Source organism: Anas platyrhynchos, chromosome 1, assembly GCF_047663525.1.
Source record: "Anas platyrhynchos isolate ZD024472 breed Pekin duck chromosome 1, IASCAAS_PekinDuck_T2T, whole genome shotgun sequence".
Taxonomy (NCBI): Eukaryota; Metazoa; Chordata; class Aves; order Anseriformes; family Anatidae; genus Anas; species Anas platyrhynchos.
This window is the reverse complement of record NC_092587.1, coordinates 37,864,479-37,880,835: the sequence shown is the minus strand read 5'-3', so window position 1 is coordinate 37,880,835 and position 16,357 is coordinate 37,864,479. Positions and strand designations below refer to the sequence as shown.

Genomic DNA, 16,357 nt, shown 5'->3' with positions numbered 1-16,357 from the left:
TCCCCACCCTTCACCTCCCCCCCCCAAAAAAAAAAGAAAGAAAAAAAGAAAAAGAGCAAAAGAAAGGAAGTAAAACCCAGCTTCCTAGAGATCTTCCACAAATTCTCATTCCAAGATTATCGTATTAGCCTGGTAGATTAGCTTGATAAATGGAATATAATGCTCTCTCATTTTAGCTAATGCTGCTTTACTAAAGTGGCTAACAAACTTAATTCTATGCAGGGCAGGATTACCTGACAGAGTAACTGAGTAATTCTGTGTATTTACAGATGGGATGAAACAGATCAACTCATTTCTTTGCTCTATTTGTATTGCTTACTTGGAGATTATTTGTCCTTGGACGTGATCCGAAGGTCCTCATTGCCATTGGCAGCAGGCTGTGGTGATCTCTCACTGCCCAGAAGGTTTCACCACTGGGTCTGGCAGCTGGAGGTCCAGCCTTTGGGCATTTCAACCAAACCTCTGGCCACAGGCCCCTGCTGCCTATGCTTACCTGTCCCTGAACAAAGCAGGACAGCTGCTGGCAGGATGCCCTGCACGAGAAGTGCTCACCATCAGCTTTCCCAGATCATGGAGACCTAGAGATCTCAGCCTCCCAATTTTTGGGGTTATCCAGATGACATCTGGATGCTTTTGGGTCTCACCTGCCTTCTTGAATCACCATTCAAACCCCTTGGGGAAGGGGCAAACCTGCCTCTCAGTTCGTGCAGACTCCGGTGTCCCTGGGCAGCTTCCCAGCTGGGACATCCCAGGGTTGCTCCGGGAAGCATCGCTCTGCCTGCATAATCTCACGTTTCCTCCACAGCAGAGAGCTGAAGGTTAGCAGGCCTGTGCCTATCCTGTGTCAGGACACAAGAAACAAATCCCTCTGGGAAGCAATAACAGCGCAGTCACTGGGTGAGCTGCAGGGCTATATTTGGCCCAACCTGTAGTAAAACAGAAGCCAGTGTGGGGGCAACTTCCTCTGAAAAGACAAACAAACTCCAGACCTTGTCATCTCTTTAATTATATGGTCGCTACCAACAGTTTAAACAAACAGTTCTTTTTTTATTTTATTTTATGCTCATCATTACTTTGGCCATGCTGTGGAGCCTCATGTATTTCAAAAGCTTTCTCTGCTAGCAGAGTCTTGAGCAGCCACAGCAATGCTGCTTTGAAGAAGAAATGCCAGCAATGAAAAACTTACGCAGCTTGCTGCTGGCTTCAGACAATCTCCACAGTGTTAAAAATCAAGGGGGGACATGAAAGAGGGAAGTTTCAGGCCACGAGAAGGGACTAATGGGAGATCAAATTACTTAGCCTAAAAAAGTTCGGGGAAGGGGGGGATGCTAAGGATAAGCAAAGAAAGGAATCACATTCTCAGGGAGTTTAAATTATTAAAGTCCTAGTAAAGAATCCACTGCAAAATCTCTTCTACTCTCAAGTGTAGTCAAAACCAAGTCATATATGAGAAAGAGCTGAAGAACAAATTAATGATGGCAATCTACATGACAGCACAGCAGTCTCATTGGGAAGGAATAAAATTCTTTATTGAGAGCTAAGTCTTACACCACTTAAAACTTGCTCTGTAGTGCTTTTGTCCACGGATTTTAAGTCAGTTTGCTGAAGAGCCTAAGCTCCCCTGTTTTACTAGGGAAGGAGCAGAGAGAAGACAATCCTTAGAAGTGTGATCACTAGTTTTATTCGTCCAGTTTGACATCTCTGCAGCCTGCTTCTTAAAAGGTGGAGGACACCACAGATTTCATCTGATTAATTTGTTTTGGAAGAATCTGAGCCTGACTGGCATGACCAAATTCACCCAAAGTAACAGGAGAAGAGCGTGAAATAACAAGTGTCTTTCACAGTTCATCTTGGCATCCCTCCCTAAGGAATATGTGCGAGACATTAGTTCTAGTCAAGCCATTAAAAAAAAAAAAAAAAAAAAAAAAAAAAAAAAAAAAAAAGGAGCTAACATATGCAATGGGAAAAATAAGACTCTGAACGTTGAAATCCAATTCTGTTAGTCTGTCTGTCTTAAAATAGCCTGCCCTACAATAACAACGCTGCTGTGTTTATATAACCGACGGTGGGAACATCAGGCAGATTTGAAACACGACCATTTTTGAGACTATTAGGTGTTCTTATACTTTGGCCACTGTCCCTTTCCAAGCAGCCTCTCTTCTCTTTGGGAACTGGGATGTGCAACCTGAGCAAGCCAAACCCAGGCTGTAGCTGGACCAGGCGGTGAGGCTCTGTCAGGGTCCTGGTGCCAGACCCAAATCACACCGAGCACGAACATGGGTCCTGTGTAACACACTGGTAGCTCAGCCTTCACGCTGCACCAGCAGTGCTGAGGTGCAGCCGTGTGTTGTCTCCCCACACCACTTGTAGTTTTTCTGTCAGGAACTGTGGCCTGGGGAGACCAGAGGTGCTCTCCTCCAGGCTTCAGTGCTGATACAGCAGTAGTGAATGAGGAACTCCAGGCCCCCTGACTTCTGCAGGACAGCGTAAAGGACTAAGCCCCAGCGAAACAGCTGTGTCCAACCCTGAGAGGCCATCTTTGTCAGCCTTTGGTTTGAGTTAAAAACACACACTTCCTTTCCCAAATGACACTTCGATCTTGTGAAGGCTGTTGTACTGACAACCGGCTTTGATCAGCAATAAACCCAGAGTGAAGAGTGCAAAATATGCAGCCCTGGCAGCCTGCCTAAAGCCTGTTTTGCTGTAATTTGCCTTGAAGAGGAGATATGCAAGTATCCATACCCCTCATGGTGAGCCTGCCATGGAGACAGGCCCAAGGACCATGAGACGCACTCAGTAGGGTGGGCATGGGGTAGGGAGCCCGGGCATGGATGCTGGCAGTGGGCTCTGGGACCAGAGCTACAGGAGCATCTGGAGCCTGGAAAAAGAGATACCAGCAGGTTGTTGCAGACTCCAAATGGATCAGGCAAGGCCTGGTGAGGGAGGTCTGTAGAGGTAGAAGGTGAGTGGGTTGATCTGGAGCAGGTGGAGGCAGGGCTCATGCACGCTGACCTCTCTCTTTCTGCTGAAACTGTGAGAAACAAGAAGTTAATGCAAATTCCATTGAATGTAGCTTTCTAGACAGGCAACTCATTTCACTGATGAAAGGCTATATAATAAAACAACTGTCAAGTGATAAGCCATTATCAGATTGCTGATTTGCTCTCATTACCTGTTCACCATTCCAGACTCTCTGCAGATCATTCATATCAAACTGTTCTTCTACTTCTTTATATCAACACTGTAAAATAGAAATAAACACGTGCTTCACATTTCAGAGGTTTAATCTCTAGGTTGCCATCATGTTTGGTGACTATGTTGATTTTTCCTATTGGAAGAAACTACCTCAGCTCCTCTGAGTCTGTCCTGACAAGTCTCCCTTTAAAAAAAAAGGAGAGAAAGCTTATGTACAGGACTATTTTTCAGCTCTAGGTATAGAGGCTTATTATTATCATTTCCTGGCACCTTTAATAAATGGAACAGTTTCTATGCTCTGATTCACGTGCATCAGTTTCTCCTCTTGGAGTCTTACTTCGTTGCAGGGAGTTCCCAGGATCAAAGTCCAGCCAGTATGAAGACGTTATCTGATTAACTCCACGCTGTTAGTGATTGAAATAGAAATTCAGTACTGCAGGAAAAGAATGTAGTAGTTCCTGCTATAAACCTATTTCATAATACCAGCCGACGTATCTGGCATTTTAAATACTGGTTAGCATACCATCTTATACTAGTTGGTTCCAGCTGCGGCAAGTAACCTGATACGTCATGGCCAGGAGCAGCTCCAAGAATAATGCAAATATTGCCAGATGCTGGGAGTCCATACTTGGAGAAGTGTTGCTCTGTCCTTCAGCATCAGCTGTCTTTATGCTTCTTCCTTCTAAGAGTACCTTTTTTCTTATCCATTCATAAATCAGCCTGCTGTGGGTTTCTGATTCACTTGTCAGTGTGTATGTGCTAGTCTTCCAGTTTGGGGGAAGAAAGCAAGCCTCACTTTTAATTTTCCTAAACCAAAACTTTGTCACCTTCACATATAAACATAGTTCCTATTGACATCAACAAATGCTAGGTCTGGGAGAATATTGGGCATTTCCACACAGCAGATGGTTGCATTATTACTCCTGAAGAGGTGCGTGCACCTGTGCCAATATGTAGATGGGGGTGGTTTTTTGCACATGCAACAGATCCCCATGTACTATCAATATGATCAGAGGGAAAGAGAACACTTTTTATTAAAAGTCAAAAACATGAGAGCAGTCCAGGGCAAAATCAATATTTAAATAGTTGATTTTAATTCTTTCTACCATCTCCAACATCTTATATTTTCCATTCTTTTCACTGACTAAAAGTAGATACAAATGGCAATACTTCTACATATTGCCAATGGAAAGAAAAGACAGGATTAGGTGTTTCATCTGTGCATAAATATTTTATCCAACATTTTAAGGACTTTATTATCTGTTTGAAAACACCTTTCCAAATTATTTGGGATATGGATTTAAAAAAAAAAAAAACAAAAACAAAACGTATAGAGAGCCAACAATATAAAATTCAAAACACATATGAAGATTTTTCTCACAAGCAACTCGATGCTGTTAGGAGACTTTTCAAAAACATTAAAATTTTTGGTGAATGCTCTGCATACCCACAGAAATGTCCTTCTTGCGTTAGTTTATTTTTAAAAATCAAATAATGGCTTTGTATGTTTAGCTTAGAGGAAACTCACCTTTCTTTTTGCAATCTGCCATCAATTTTGGGGATACCTGTTTTATTGGAGATGTTTTTACTGATTGTCATAGTTGGAGTTTTTCACTTGCATAATATTGCTCTGTTGTTTTTTTTTTTGGGGGGGGGGTGGAGGAGGAGGATGTAGCTGACCTCTGCAAATGGCACTATTAAATTTTATGAACTTGGCCTATTCTATAAGCATTAAATGAAAGAAATATTATGTGCAATACTCAGACAGGAACTTTTGAAGACTGCACAATGAAACTCTGCCAGTCAGGAAATCCATAAAACAACTGGCTCAGGCATGAGAATCAACTTCACTCTAACCCCGAGACTGGTTTATTTAGAGGTATTAGAAGACTAGATCTGCTCACCTCTGGATTGCCAAACATAACCTGCCCCAGAGAGGAAATGGCAGAAGATTCTTGGAAAATGGTGACTATGAGTCATTAGTGGAGACTGCAATCCAGCTCTGCATTAAGACAAGCCTGCATCACAAAACACAAACCTTACTATATATTAATTGACAAACACAAACCTCACTATGTATCAATTGACAACCTGTCAATCACAAGAGAGGACAAGGAGCAGAGACATCTCTGCCTGAGCTTGTGAGTGACATTAAGAGATGAAAATGATGTGTGCCACCTCCCGGGCTGTATCCTGCCCAGCTCTCGTGTTGGGTGTGCAGACTTTTCCGGCTGTCAGGGCCACCAAGGCCATGCTTCTCCTTAAGATAGATTGTTTCCTCCTTGGACAAAGGGAATATGCCATATCCCAAAGCCTCATATTGTGGAAAGGACTTGGAGTCAGTGGGGTGCCTCAATACAATTGCTTGTGAAAGACTGACCTGACAGACAGGGATACACTGAGCAGAAGAGTACTTCATTGATGCATTGACCAAGCTTTATTTATCAAGTGAAGCATTATTTTTTTATTTTTCTGCCAGCAGTATCATCCTTTGCATGTTATTAACTCTTGGTGAAAGTTTCCAGCACAAGCTGAGTCTCTTTTATTCATGCAGGTTTTTCTCTTTCCTGTCTGTCAGGTTCTAGTGAGAAGTGCTGCTTCTAGATGCACCAAGTGATCACTGATGCAATGCTGACATCCTGCCTTGAAAGAGCACACTCAAGGTTTTCATACTATGACCTGGTTCCCGACTGTGCTCTCTGAGATAAAACTGCATGTGTTCTCCCCTCATCAGTAAAATAGGAATTCAAAATTCACAAGTGATTATAACTTTTAATTTAGATTTATAAGAAACAAGTAAAACAAAGAATGAAGAATATGTATAGCAGTCTGTTACCAATGCCACCTGTGTGGGGAGCAACATGAGAAAAAACAAACCCCAACTTCGATCTCTTGTCTTTTTCACAAGAAAGACACTGAATTTCTAACTGTTGTATTGAGTACTCTCTGACTGGATTTGTGAACATATCAATATTCTGCAAGTGAACTGTTCAAAATAGTAAGGGCTGTGGTCCATCCTAAGGTATGCATGTATAAGGACATCTGAGGTTAACAGCCCAGATTCATCTCACCTATTTCAGGGTCTGATCATGCTGCACATGCTCCGTCATCAGTAAGGGACACAGGCATCTTCCAGTTGGCTAATTAGTCCACTGAAGTCTCTCTCTGTTGACTGGAAAGGAAATCAGGGTAAGTACATGCTTCACTTAATTAGATGCCTCATTTCAGCAAGATGCAGTAAGTGCCAGCTAGCTTGAAATTATAAACCCAAGAGCAGAGTTTGGCACTGCTTGTGCATGGTATTAAACCATAAGACAGGCATCCAAGTTCATTCAGCAGAAAACCTCACATTACTTAAAGTGTTAATTAAATTACATGTCGAAGTAACGTATCTTTACCACTACAAAGGAAAGGTTTACATTTTTCTATGAATACTGGTTGGAGTACTCATGCCTAAGAATTGGTAGCCTTATATATGGGATCCATCAATAGCTGTAAGTAGCAAATGACACTAAAAGCAGTAACTTTTTGTTGCAGCTTTAAACTTAGTGAAGCTATCAAACTATTCACTGCATTGAAAGCTCATGTCTTAATGCAGCAGCAGTACATTTGGATACAGATCAAACAGCTCTGCAAGTAGCACAGTTAGAAGCTTTAATTTATAAGTCTTAACTCACAAGAAGTCATAATTACAACCAGTCCTTATCAACGATCTGTCCAGTCCTTGCTTAAAATTAAAATAATCTTTTGTGCACCTGATTAAGTTCTGAACTAAGAACTACAGATTACTGATCTCTTCACTGCTACATGACTCTTTTCTTGTTCTAATCTCCTTATCCTTACTTTTTTTTTATTTCTTTTTTTTTTTTTTTCTCTCATAGCTCTTGTGCAGAGACCCCTAACAATTTGGGCTAAGGAGGTATTTGCATCAATATTATATCTGTGTGTTTTCACTCACTTCCATCTTGTGTAGGCAACCAAGAGCACTACATAGTCCTTAAGGCCAAATGCTCATCTTTTTACTTGTGCTCTCCATCACTTTACCTCCTGATGTGCAACAAAGAAGCCAGTAGGATTGCCCCTGTGGGAAGGCTGTACTGATGGTTTGAAACCATACAAGAATCTGGCCTCCATGATTATATAAGATGTGTATATAAAGACAATTTTGAGGTAATGATGATTTGACAAATGTAGACTGCTGCTAATAGAGCTACTAATTACATTCTGCAACTGTGCTATTAGATCAGATGGATACATGGCGGTCATGAAAATTCCTATTTGATAGCTATTATGCATTAATTTACTTAACTCTTCATACATCCCTGTGGTCAAGTGAAACAAGGAATTAGCGGCTCATCAAGGACATATAAAATAATGCCAGTGCTTAGGAGGCTCTTTCCCTCTAAGTTCCTGACATCTTTGCTTCTTCATATTATTTTTCTTTGGCATTTACATTTGTGGTTCAAGAGTAGAATTTCAAACCTTCAGCTGTGAAAACTAGTGCAGTGCTTATTGCAAGTAACGAGGTGGCAAGGACAAATATAGGCCCAACACTTGAGCACACACCTACACTGAGAGCCCAAGGAATCTTCTCTGTCACCACCCCAACTTGCAAGAACCATCTCCAAAAGGAACAGAATAATCCAGGCTACATGCCCATTTACTACATAGTCTTTCAAATGGGATTACCAGCAACGATTCAGTTTTTTACAATTTTCATGAGGTAGACACAAGTTCTTGTGGAATTATGATGTCAGGACCAGAGTCACTTGTTATCTTTTCAGGCTTCAGCCTGGAAAAGGGAAGACTGAGGGGAGACCTCATCAATACATATACATGTCTGAAGGGAGGGTATCAAGAGGTTGCAACCAGACTCTTTTCAGTGGCGCCCAGTGACAGGATGAGAGGCAACTGGCACAAACCGAAGCACAAGAAGTTCCCTATGAATATGAGAGGGCATTTCATTTCTGTGAGGGTGACAGAGCCCTGGCACGGGTTGCCCAGAGAGGTCATGGCGTCTCCTTCTCTGGAGATACTCAGAACCCACCTGGATGCTTTGGTCAACTGCCTGCAGAGAGCTGAAAGATTCTCTAAATACCGGAAGCCAGAAGCCATCCAAGACATCTAGACTGATGTAAATATTGTTTAAAAAATAATGAAAAGTTTCTGAATGATTAAGCTTATGGAACATATACTGCAACTTCCTTGCTGCTGCAGTTTCAGCACAAACTATCTTTAGTGATCTGTCTGGTCGAGACTCCAGGCTCTGACATTCTTTTGAGAAGACTCCTCATTTTTCTAAAGAACAGCTCCTAGTCCTCTAAAGGCAATTTTAGCAATAGCAGATGCTGCTGTTTCCATGATGAGAGTGTTTTTATAGGAGGCCAAGGCCTGATCCTCCTTTCCTCCAAGATCACCATATAGGCAGGGAGTAGTTTCACTGAAGTGAGAGGAAACCTGCAAGGGCAGAACTAATGCAAGTCAGGGGGGAAACCAAGGCTCTGCAGAGGAGTCATTTTTAGCATTAGCTGTGACAGATGTGAGTCTGAAAGTTGCCTCCCTGCCGCCATGCATCACCCAGCAGGCTCAGGCAGGGACCCTGCCGAGGTGGAAGCAGATGTTTCGGTGACAGCTTCGCGGCTTCCCCGTCTCCTTAAAGACAACTGATCCTTAAGGAATGAATACTGAACTTCTCTAGAAATGATCTTTCTTGTTCCTTTGCCAGCTCTTCCATTTTCCCAGATCCCTCAAATGTGAAAGTTTTCTACCCAGGGAAATGCAGAGTTTCATAATACAGGATACCCTTTGGGAGAGTAATAGCTAGATGCGGAGACATGGACGTCCTTCAAGCTCTTTGGAAGTCATAAGGGGCACAAGAAGGGAGAATCCCTCCATCCTCCACATGGTCCCAGGAGGCTGTTTGGCAGGGCTCCCACAGGACGGGGCCAGCTGGGCAGGCGCTCTGCGGCCAGTGTGCATGACGTGCTAGGGAAACAATTCATCTTCATTCCAAATTATCTGCCATTAGTCACTGTGTACATGTACTCGGCAATTAATCCTCTCTCTTGCTGGAGGGCTGGTTTGCTGTGATATTACACAAATTTCTCCATCTGCCTTTGTCTGCTTCCATCAGCAGCTTCGCTTGGGCTTTCTCCCTATCACACTCTTTCCTTCTCTCCTCCTGATGTGATGTGCAAGAGCCGTAGTGGAAAGTCAGACACTAACCAAGACCGAATCTCTTGGATGAGGTCAATTTATAATCACCTAGTTGTGAAAATCTGTTGAAGATGACAATGCCTCCTGTTTCTGTACCCCATGGTATAGTGATACTTTGGGCAAAAAGATCAACGATGCAGGCAGCTGTGGTTACAAGAGCAGCCATTAACAAACTCATGGAGTGAGAGGTCAAAGTATGTGACTGTCTGTCCATTTACCTTCAGATGAGTGATTCTGTTTTTGCGTTCAGAAACATGTGGTGACAGAAGGTGAGCTGGCATCAAACCCTCCATCCAAACACCTCAAAGTAATTCAGACATAGGCTGATGCTGCTTGTATTTTGATTTGCAGGTAGTCATCAGCCCCCTGATGTGAGATGCAAGACAATTTCCAGAATGTTTGGGTTTCTTTGTGCGTATTTATTGCTATGTAGGATTGGAGATATCTTGCCTTGATATTATTTGTTTGGCTTTTTTTCATAAACTGATGTGGGAAACATGTTTTTGAATGACAATTTTTGAAAAACAAATGTACTTGTTGCACAGATATATCTCATTTGTACTGTTTTTAAGTACAAAATTAAAAAAAAAATAATGATTTTTTTCCACACACTTCAAAGGAAATATTTCTAGTTATTTAATTCAAAATTTTTTTTTGCTTCAAAATTTGCAATTTTATTTTTATTTTTGTTTTTATTTCCTTCTGATCTTTTAGAAGACTATTAGAACTAATGTATGTTTGGAGTAAAATACTTACATATGGACTAATTATTTATGTACTCATTACCTCAATTCAAACCCGGATTGTCAAAAATGTGGCAGTCTCTTTCAAAATTAGCACGAGTCAGTAATTTCTGTGTGCAGAACACAATTAGCGCAGCCTAACTGCTACAGCCAAGAGTCTTGCAAGCATTACAGTTGGATGACTGGAGGAGAATATAGACAAGGAAGTCCACACAATTAGAGAGTCCAGATTTTCCTTTCAAAACCTCTGTAGCATTTGCATAATTAAGCAAAGTGGATGTAATATTAAGGAATGCCACCTGGGGAGGGATCTCTCTGAAATTACACTTTGTGCCACATGATGCTATTCTGCACGCAGCGGCTTGGATTCAGCCAGCCCCACGAACAGCGTTGTGTTGATGTCTGCCACTGTGGCCTGGTTAATTATAAAGCTAATACAGAGGAACGCAGACGTGACCATGGGGTCTGCAATGTCCCTGGGATGCATTTTTTTGCAATTCAGCTGTTAAGGGAATCTCACACTGCAGTTTTGCATTTCCTAGGCTTATTTTCCCAGCACATAAATTTTCTGAGAACTTCCATCTTCTTTTATCTCTAAATACTATCTCATACTCAGGCGAAATAATGATTCTAAATTAACTGTCATTAAGCTTTTCAGCCTAACCGTTCTCTTTGTGTTATTATGCAAGCTTGAAACTGTGAGCCAATTTCATCTGTCCTCAAACATTTTTTTAAACATTTTCAGCTTTGCCGGAAAGGGAAAACAGTTTGAAACATCTTAAAAATGAACGTTTTTTTTTTTTCCTTTTTTTTTTTTTCTCCCCTACAATTTTGGTTGATTTGCCAATAAATTGAAAAATCAACCTGTCATATAACATTTCCCATACTTCACTAAGGAAGGAATATTTTTGGTATTTGTTAAACAAGCAACTTAGGGGAGGGAAAGCAAAATCTTTAAAACATTGAAAGAAAATCAGTAAGCCTCATGTTTCTTCTATTTCTCTGTAGTTCAGTCAAGTGGAGTTATTTGGAGTGATGCTGAAGATGCCCAAAAAGCTGTGTGTTTAGCTCATCTGGGATTTAGCAGGAACCTCCTCCGTACATCTTTCTCTGTCTGGGACATGCTCATTGTAAACATCGGCAGAGTATGGGTAAAATATTGTTTAAACTGAGCTGCCTTTGTAGGGCAACACAAACAACTGCACAAAGCACGACGGAGAGGGAACAGCCAAGTGTAAGCCAGCTCCCGTGTCTGACGCCTGCAGATCATATGGTGCATGACCCAATTCACCACCCTTGATCTCAGATCTGTTCCCCTGGCACTAAAGAGACTTTGGCTATGTTACTATTGTTTTCTCCTGGCAGGACTGTGGGAGGAAAGCATTTTATTGAGAGATTAAATTGGCTCCAGATGGCTAAGCTGGCCTTTCAGACCAAACTCCTGTTTGGGCTCTCATCATCTCCGATCTCGGGCACTGCAGTGTGCTCCTCCTTGGCCTTGGCAAACCTCTTCTCCCCAGCACAGATGCTTCTCCTTGCTGGTGTAGCTCCTCGGGGCTCACTCCCCTTCCCTATCGCCACTGCCCCCATCACTTGGCAAACTTTGCTCTCCCGTCAGGTGTCAGCAGGGAACCTTCTCCATCCCCTTGACCCACTCTGTTAACCTCTGTTGCTCACTTGATAACTTTTAAGCCAACACCCAGCTAGCCAATTCTCTGAAAAAAATATACTCTGAGAAGGGCGTTTCAGAATATGTCTGGTTTTAACCTGCATTTGCACCAAGATTTACTGTGCACCCAGTGGCAATGGTTTCATTCAGAAAGAGGAGTATCCTGCCTAAACGTACCAGCAATCAGCTCATTCCCACTGTTTGAAGGGGAGAGCCAGGACCCTTTCCTCCCTCTTCTGCTGTCACTCAGGCCACAAGGATGGGAGCACACAGGCACGCTACCTCTGTGTCACGTCAGCTCTCTCAAGCAGTCAAACATCTTTCCTGGACAGTAACTGCTTTTGAATAATGGATCACCACAGCAAGGCATGCTGATGATCTATTATTCAAATGACAGCATTACCCAAAAAAGAAAATGCCACAATTGGCTTCTGTGTAATCACAGGATAGCAATCAAACTCCAGGCACATGGGTGGCTGCATCCCTGGCACCGCATGTCTGGTAGAAGAATGCCAGCCTTGCAACCTTTAATTAGTACTTAATAAACTGAAAAGGTGCAATTTACACTTCTGATTTACCTCGAGGAGCAAGCTGTATTCCTCTTGCTGCCTCTGCTTTTGCAGACTTCAGCCCTTCCTGTTTTCCTTCTGCTCTAAGCAGCAGCCAGGAGAAAATACAATGGCATCTCTCAGCTGAACAAGACAGTCCATTTATTATGATTGCTAGCACTGTTCTTGCAGCAAGCTAGCAAAGCCAGTCACATGCCTTTTTACATATAACACCAAGCTGAACTGATTTAAAAGCAGTATTTCAGTGAAATGTGTAAGCAAAGGAAAGTTCTAGGATGGTGCAGAAAAAGCCCTCCCACTGAAGTGAGCCTCCATTTGGCTGCGTTTAACCTGATAAGAACATGGTCTTTGTACACTTCATGTGATTATTTCAGGTTGCTAAATCTATCCAGAGAATCACATCCCCATGTCTATGGGGAGGCAATGCTCCAGTTGTTAGGTGGAGACTGAGGACTAGGTGCTTTTAGGCTAAAGCTGGCAGTGTCAGTCCTTCCTTTTTGATAGTTTTAGCAGCTTTCACTACATACATATATATATCTTCTCCTTAAAATAGAAGTTAAATGTACGAAAAGGAAGCTATGCATATGCAGGCATCTCTGCAGTCCCTTATGAACATCAGGAAGCTGGTTATTTCCATTCACTGAGCGAAGGCAGAGCACAGGGTGACAAATCACAGCTCGCAGCCTGTTGTACAATGGGGCACCAGTCACCGAGCAAGCGATGTTAAAAAACATACAGCTTCTGCCAGAGAGCAATAAGGCTTTCAACTGTTCCTGTATGTCCAGCAAAAGTAGGAAGAATATTGAGAGGGTTTATTATTCATGATGCAAAAATGAGAGATCATTACATGTAATTGTGAGAAAATTAATGCAGAGAGCAGGTTCATAACATAAAGCATTTAAAAACACATAAATATTCTTTTTGTTCCAGAACAAAAATTTGCTGAAAAACTATTTCAAAATACACTTATTCTGGTACTGCAATAGTTCTACCTCTTCCAACAAATTAATCCACCTTCTTATATCTCTAAATACTGTTTTGTATTCAGCCTTAACAAGTGCTTTTGAATTAACTATCATTAAGCTCTTCAGCTTTGTCATTCTCCTTGTGTTACTGTGCAAGCATAAAACTGCCAGACCAATCCAGCTGACCTTAAGCGAATGAAGCAGTGTTGTGTATAAAGACCTAGAAAATCACAGCGACAGCCCTTGTTGAATTCAGCAGGGCCAAGGTTTCACCCAGATGTTCTTCTCTAAGACTGTGTGTTCCTGAAGCTATGAAGGCACTGGATTATAAGTAATAAAATATAGGCTGATGACTTCCTGCTGAGGTGCAGATCCTTGCATAGTGGGTTTCAGCCTACCAGCAATGGTTCTGCATTTCTTATTTGCCTTTTGGTCCATACATACCTGTGGATAACAAGACTGAAAACCTGGTGACTACCAAATGGGCACAGACCCGTATGTGAATGGCCAGCCCAGTGAGTGTCAGGAGCTGGTGCTGGGCAGCTGCAGAGCACAGTGGGGCAGCCTTTGTACGCTGCAGGAGGTGCTCTGGAGCTACCTTTTCTACCAGTTTTATGTTACCATTTCCCAGTATGACATCTTCAGAAGTCACAATGTGATTTAAGGGTTTAAGTCCCTGTGGGTTTCCCTGCTGAAAGCCTTGAAGCTGCTCCAAGAACTGTGCAGAGCTTCTTCACCGTTAGTTGCAAGAATGTGGTGCATCCAAGAAATGTGGAAGTTGAGTTAATTCACGTATTTAAAGGTGTCTGAGCTGATACAAACCTCTCACAGGTTGATGCTGATCCTTTTACAATGCCTCCTGGATCCGAGTGCTGGCTAATGCAGATAGGCTTATTTCCCCGGGAACGCAGCCATCCCATCTGAGCCTGTAAAACATGAAAACATAGGTACTTATAAAAAGAAAAAAAAAAAAATAAAACAATTTAAAATAAATAAATAACATTAAAAGTGCTAGGTTGTCTTTCAAAGAGCTTTGCGGAGTTTTATGGTATCCAGGTACCATACTGTGAAGCATCCCCTGCAGATCCTGCTGTGCCCACAGAGGCATGTGAGTCAGCAGGGCTCCTGAGGCCCAATGCTCGCTGACGAGTTCAGTTTTTATGTACTGGGTCTACCACTGGGAGAGCCTCTCTGGTCTCCAATGACCAAATACTGAGATATAATGGCTGATGCAGCAGAGGAGATGGGTCTACGAAACACAACTGCTTGGTGATCACAGAAGAGAGTCCTTAATGTGGACTTGCATTTATTTCTGCTTTGAGCTTTGAAGGGAGAGAAAGAAAAATCCAGCCCTGAGCTTCCAAACACTAAAGTTAGATAAAAGAAAGAGAGCTTCAGGGAAGCATTAATCAATTTGCAATATGTTTCATTATTTAAAAAATTAATTCTCCTTCAGCTAAATTAAGTTGAATCAGTAGCTCATTTTAATTCTCTGTCTACCGCAGTGAAATCCATCCTTATCTTCTGACCACTCTCCTGGCCTGCAGTGGGAACCACATTGTGAGGTGAATTTTTGGTCTAAAAAATTAAGCAAACATGAATACTTTGGTTATGACCATTTCATTTAGAACACAGGAGGCTTCAGAAATGTCACACTAAGTCCAAATCCATGGCACGTTGAAGAATAGGCTGATATGCTAACAGATGCCATTAACAGAGTTAATGGACAAAGTCTAACAAGACTTGTTAACCACTTCTTAGCCCATTAAGCTTTTAAAAGTAACAAAGTATAAGGCTGTGGTATGAATTAAATAAACACCTGAGATATAATTTTCTGTGAGTGCCAAGATATTTATTCTAAAGAAATAACAATCCCAATTGATTTACATTTTTAATGTTTTCTGCTTCAAAAAATATTATTGCACTAGATCAGACAAGTAGTTGCTAGTTCAGAATGTGAAAGCAATCAGGAAAGCTAAACAAATCTTTTAATTTATGGAGAATAACAGAAAATGTTGGTTCTCCTAAGGCTGTTTTTGGAAAGTCAGTATTTCATTAAGTATTCCTAGTTTCGAACATTTAACTGCCTTTGACTGGCAAAATTATTTGCTCCCATATGGGATGTTTCATACAGTAGTTATCTAAGGATGTTGTGAGAAGCAGAACAGCCTTTGCCTAAGTCTGTACAAGGCAAAGAGATTTCAGAAAAAAGTCCAAAAAAAATTCCAAAAAAAAAAAGAGAGGGAGAGAAGGACTCAGGTGAAGAAATGGTTGCTATTGTTGCTCTAAACCTGGCAAATCAGGTATGTTTCTGCAGATGATGCTGTTAATACCCAGGGAAAATGGAGGATGGTGTCAGGAAGGGCCCTTCCCTTCCCTTCCCTTCCCTTCCCTTCCCTTCCCTTCCCTTCCCTTCCCTTCCCTTCCCTTCCCTTCCCTTCCCTTCCCTTCCCTTCCCTTCCCTTCCCTTCCCTTCCCTTCCCTTCCCTTCCCTTCCCTTCCCTTCCCTTCCCTTCCCTTCCCTTCCCTTCCCTTCCCTTCCCTTCCCTTCCCTTCCCTTCCCTTCCCTTCCCTTCCCTTCCCTTCCCTTCCCACAGTAGGTGAGTATTTTGGAGTCCTCACTGCACAGATCATCACAGAGCCACTCCGAGGGAGAGGATGCTAACGGCACAGGCAGGACTCGTGCAGCCCCACAGGCCGTGGTGGCAGTGTGTCACCAGGACATGCTGGGGCAGGAGAGCCCGAGGTTGATGTTGTAGCTGAGGAACGTGTAGGAGGAATCCAGCGCCGGCTTGCCTGCATGCCAGCACGCACGAGGGAAAATACCTGCACGTCCCGGGCTGTGCTGTGGTGCTCCTAGCTGGGACTGACATAGCTTTGGCTTGGTTCATTGAGAGCCTAGTGCACGTCTGTGCGCAGCAGCCTGCTGTGGTTTAATGAGGTATTTTACACACTTACCTCTAGTTCATGCAGATTAATTTCCTGAGGCTGTGCCTGTGC

General features: G+C 42.4%; 1 long non-coding RNA gene across 1 annotated transcript; it reads right to left on the bottom strand.

The window, feature by feature from the left end:
* Positions 1 to 1,949: 1,949 nt before the first annotated feature.
* On the bottom strand, positions 1,950 to 16,114 carry LOC110353571 (uncharacterized). The gene is made up of 5 exons (XR_005262038.2): positions 15,980 to 16,114; positions 14,180 to 14,283; positions 6,267 to 6,367; positions 3,173 to 3,241; positions 1,950 to 3,031 (listed from the first exon to the last, which is right to left on the bottom strand). It is a non-coding gene; the product is annotated as an uncharacterized lncRNA (long non-coding RNA).
* Between the last annotated feature and the right edge of the window lie 243 nt (positions 16,115 to 16,357).